Here is a 5096-nt window from a genome sequence, read left to right as displayed (position 1 = left end):
GGGCTGAGACTCGGAATGGGGGGGGGGCGCGAACAGGGGAGAGCCAGCCCTCCCCTCCCCCTCTTCTCCCGCCCACCAATAGGAAGTCGGCTGCTGGTTTCCATGGTGATGGCGCTGGACTGGTGGGCTGGACCAGCAGGCAGGGTCGGGACAGAAGGAAGAGCTGCTTCCTCACGGGATCCCAGCCCAGTGCCCCCGACATGTAGCCTCCCACCCCTCGTCCCCACACGCCCCTGCACCTTCCTTGTACAGAAGCGAGGGGACTGCAGATGGTCCTCCCCACATCGGCCCCAGCCCGAGACCAGTAGAGACAGAGACAGGAGGCGGTAAGACAGAGCCAGCCGTGGAGAAGGATAGGTATAGAAAAGATGGGATTTGAGATGAAACAAAGAGAGAGAGAGAGAGAGAAATCAAAAGAATGAGAACAGGAAGACAGGAACAGGGACAGAGGTAGAAATTGGAATTGCTTTGGCTTCCTCCTGGCAGACTTCGTTCTGGGGGCAACCTGGCCCTCTTGGGCCAGCCGGGGAGACCACATGGCCTGCCTGTTGGGCTGGCTTTGCCCTGAACTGCAAGGAAGTTCATCTTCTGTCTAGCCTCAGGCCTTTGTGCTATGGGAAGATGGCTTTTGGGGACAAGGACATGGGAACTCCCCTACCCACGAGTCGACCTGTATGTGGGGGCAGGGGCCTAGATGGAGTCCCAGAAACAGGGGTGTTGGGAGGGGCCTCGGGGAGGCAGCCCCTGTCCCCTCCGAACCCGGGACTAAGTCCATCTGCACACAAGCCAGTCTCCGCCGAGGTTGGGGGCCCTCGTGTGGCGCCCTGGAGAACAGCAACCGCGGCTCTGCGCCCCAGAGCCCCCGACTGTGGGCTCCACCCAGGCGGAGCGGATGAAACTGCGGGGGCGGGGGGGTACATGGGGAGGGGGTGGTATCCTCACTTCCTTAAAGTAGTATGTACATCAGTATGTGCACCACGACGTGTATGCTGCTGATGTTTATGAGCGGGCACGTAGGCATGCCGTTATTTGCACGCGTGTGTTTAGTACGCATGTATGGAATAGGCATGTATTTATCTCTGTATACACGGGAGGGGGCCGTTGTATTAGTCTACGTATGTACACAGAAACATGCATGCATATATGTGTGCTATTATGTGTTTGTGAGGTTATGACTGTGAGTATAGGGTTATGACATGTATGTCAGTACATGTAGACGCATGCCGTCCTTGGACACTTCGCAATATATGACACACTCTCGTGCAGTCATGTACACATGTGTAATGACAATGACATGATTTTATTTAGATCTATGTATGTAGATATATATGCCACCATGTATCTACTGTATATGGATAACCATGTGGGAATGTGTAGACACATATGTGTGTGGAACCAATGTGCTTATGACGTGACTCCCACCGTGTGTGTATTTGTATGCTCCTCTATGTGTAGCACACCCCGTGTGTGTTTATGGTGTTGCATCTGTGTATACTATTGCATATGTATGTGTCCTGAGGGTGTGTATATCTCTGTCATTGATTGACATGCCAAGCACGTCCCATGCATATGTCGCTGTCCATGTGTGTTGCTGGCAAGGGTGAGGGGGTCCTTGTGTGGAAATGCACATGCATGATGGTGTGTATATATATTGTGTGTTAGTATCTGTGCCCTCGTTTATGTACAAGATGCTTTGTGTGTGTGCCACAGTTACCCAATTCTTAGACTACCAAGGACCCAGGGGACTTCCTTAGATTAGAACTGGAGGTAGGCCACTTTCAGTTTAGGGGTGTGGAAAGTGAGTGGAGGGCAGGGCAGGGCCAGAGCAGGGAACAAAGTCGGAGGGCCCCTCCTAGCCCTGCCGCTCCCTGTCCTGCCCCCTTTCCTAGCTTTGCAGGGAGGTCTCACCGCTCCACCGCCCCCCGCCAACCCGCACCCCATCCCCTCCTTCCTTCCCAGGCCCAGAGCTCTCTTCTGGTCTCACAGGCAGGGCCAAACCCCTATCTCTCAAGAGAGTGAGTGAGTCTCCCTCCCAGCCCCTCTGTGTGCCCACCCCATCCAGGTGCCCGCTAAGCCCATTCAGCGCCCCCAACCCCAACAACAAAGTCTCAGACAAAACAGAAGCAGAGTCCATTCTTTATTAGTGTTGGGACCCCTGGCACTCCCCCCCCCACCCCCGCCATTCCCCTCCATCTACCCTCCTTTCCAGCCTCTTCCTCGTCCTGGCATCTGTGGGCTTGCGGCTGGGCCCCCACGCCGGGGCTGCTCCATGGCGGGGCCAGTCCAGATGGGCAGCCCTGCCAGACCTCTGCGCGGCAGAGAAGCTCACGTGGGCTTTTCCTGGTTGGCCGCAACCAGGAGGGCCAGCGCCATGGGGGACGCTGGAGGCCTTTCAGGGGTCTGGGCTGGGGGGGGGGAGGGGAGGGTACCTGAGGGGCTCACCTGTGGCACACGGTCCCGAGCGTGGAGGACGACGGCGGCGGGCGGCGGCGGCGTGGTCTCCGAAGCCCACAGTACACTCATCCATAAAGTAGGAAACACTACACCCTCCAGTGCTGTTAGTAGTGCTTTCTACTTTATGGGTGACTGCACTGTCTGTCTGTCCGTCTGCGAGGACTCTTCAGGCCGCCCGCTCCTCCTGACTCCTGCTTCGAGAGCCCCCAGCCCTCCCTGTGGCTCCCTAAGACCCTACCACCCGACCCCACGGCCCCCAGAGGGTCTGCTCTGGGCCTTGTGGGCGGTGACTCAGCATGGCGCCAGTCCTTGCCTCCCCTCCCTCCCTCCCCCCACTTCCTCTTTGGTTCCCTCTTCCCTTCCCCCTGCGGCTCCACCCCATCCCCCCACTTCTGGAAACACTCAGGTAGAGACCATAGCTCCTCTGGTTCTGACCCCAGTTCTGACCCCCTCCCCGGGTGACCCCTTCCAGCCACACTATCTGCCCTCCAGAGTCCAACTGAGGCAGCCACAGCTTCCTCCCACCAAGGCCTCTGTCCCCAGCGTCCTCACCAGCCCAGGGCCCTGAGTCCCTCACCACCCAGCAGCTGCCCAGACAGAAGCCCAAGGCTAACACAACAGAGATGGTGGCCATGTTGGGTGGAGGGAGACATTTTAGTGCTCCTCGATGAGCCGGAGTCCCACTTTTCAGCCTCCACCCACCCCCTGCTGTCCTCACCCTGCTCCCTGGCCCTTGTCGCTTGAAACCCAGGACCCCTCCTTTCTTCATCTGGGGCCAGGAGTCATTTCACGTTCCTTGTCTAGCGGGAAGTCGAGGCCCAGGATTTTGATTTCCCGCCACGAAAAGCCGAAAGCCGATAGATCTGAGGGTTATTGCACCTCTTTGCCTAGAGCTTTGCTAGTAAGCCTTGGCACCCAAGCTCTCAAAGTCCCTCCCCAGAGGATCTCCACCCAGGGCCTGCAACCCAAACCCCTCATCACGCCTCGAAGCTAAGAGTTGAGGAGCCCCGGTTGGGGCTGAAGTGAAGGTTCAGAACCTTACCTGGTGCTGCAAGGCCCAGGGGAGCAAGCCTTGTGCTCCAGGCTCCTAAGTGGGGTTCCCTTCAGGGCGGGCAGGGCTTATAACCCCGAGGCCACGTGGGCCAGATCTCAGGGCGCCCAACGGTCTTGGAGCCCGCCCCCACACCGCAGCGGAGATTAGCGCGCCCCTCCCCTCCCTGGGGAGGACAGACTGACAGGAAACCAGCGACGAGGCTGGGTATTGGCGGGAGGGGGGCTGAAGAGACCATCTCACATGCCTTGGGCAGGTGGCTTCCCGGACCCCGGGGCCTGCCCTTCCCCCAGGGCACCAAGTCCAGCGGATGGTTCAAGAGCCTGGGACTGACACAAGGTACTGGGTTAGTGACTCTAGGAGATAAGGTCTCCCTGTCAGGGCCTTCGGTGAGTGCCCAGAACACAGGGTTCCGAATGCAGCACAAGAAAAGGACCTTTTCTCTGAGTCCCAGCCCCCTGACCCTAGCCCAGAAAACTCCGTTCCCTTCGGGACAGCAGTGACATTCAAACCAAGCCATGGCTCCTCTCTAAGTGTTGCCTAGAGAGGCCACAACGGTGCAGATGCGTGAAGGGAGGTCCAGGCCAGCACATCACAATATCCTTCACATAGTCAGAGGCCTCGGCACCCCACAAAGCCGTCCCTCCCCCAGGCCCAGCCTGTGGAAGCCCAGGCCTGTGCCCTCAGCACAGTACGGAGGCCCCATTGGGCCAGGTGGGCCTGCTGGCGCTAGACTGGGTGTTTATGCTTCCTTTGGGGCCTGTAGGGATCGGAGGGCAGGGCAGAGCAGTGATGAGGACGAGGGTCTAGGGCAGGGCATACGTGCCATTGGGCTTGGAGGAGTGGAGGGAAAGAAACTCCAAGGGGAGGTTCTGGCAGCCACCGGATGTGGGCACGGGGCCCGCCCACCTGCATGCCACCCCCGCTTTCCCCATGGGGAAGGCAGGAAGCTGCCCATCCCAGGGCCCCTGGCTGGGGGAGGGGAACAGGGTGTGGGGCTGGGTGGGGGCTGGGTTGGACTAGGTCTAGGCCACACATTTTCCCCAAAGTTCTCTGAGCCTCTCAGTGGGTTTGTTTCTGGAATCAAGAGGAATAGTTTGGGGGGGGGGGCAGGATGGAAGGGTGGCATGCATGGCCAAGAATCACCCAGTGACTCCTTCCCAGAAGGCCGTGGGCCTCTTCTCTGGGTCCCCCATTCAGGGTCAGGCCCACACACACTTCAGGGAACTCTCAGATTCAAGGGCCAAGAGAGGATTGGCATGGACTAGGGGTCAGTGGGGAGGGAGATTGCCATGCATTTTTTTCGTTCGGGAAAGAGGATCCTCAACCTGAGAATTGTGATCCAGCCCAGGCCCCTAAATGGGATGGAGAAAAAGAGAACAGGGCCCTTCACCCACTGGGTCTGAAGAGACAGCAGTGAGGAGGGCAAGATGGCCAGAAACAAGACGGTGCTCCTTTAACAGACCACTGCTGCTCCAGACCCTGGGTGGAGGGGAAATGGCTGCCCTCCACGATAAGAGGATAAGAATATCAAAGTTGTGCAGTGACCTGAGTTCCTGGACCCCCACCCTTCGGGGCCCCTCCTCCTGGA

Source organism: Callorhinus ursinus, unplaced genomic scaffold, assembly GCF_003265705.2.
Source record: "Callorhinus ursinus isolate GAN/ISIS: 27379988/994484 unplaced genomic scaffold, GSC_fseal_2.0 scaffold34, whole genome shotgun sequence".
NCBI classification, from domain to species: domain Eukaryota; kingdom Metazoa; phylum Chordata; class Mammalia; order Carnivora; family Otariidae; genus Callorhinus; species Callorhinus ursinus.
Note: the sequence above shows the minus strand (reverse complement) of the source record.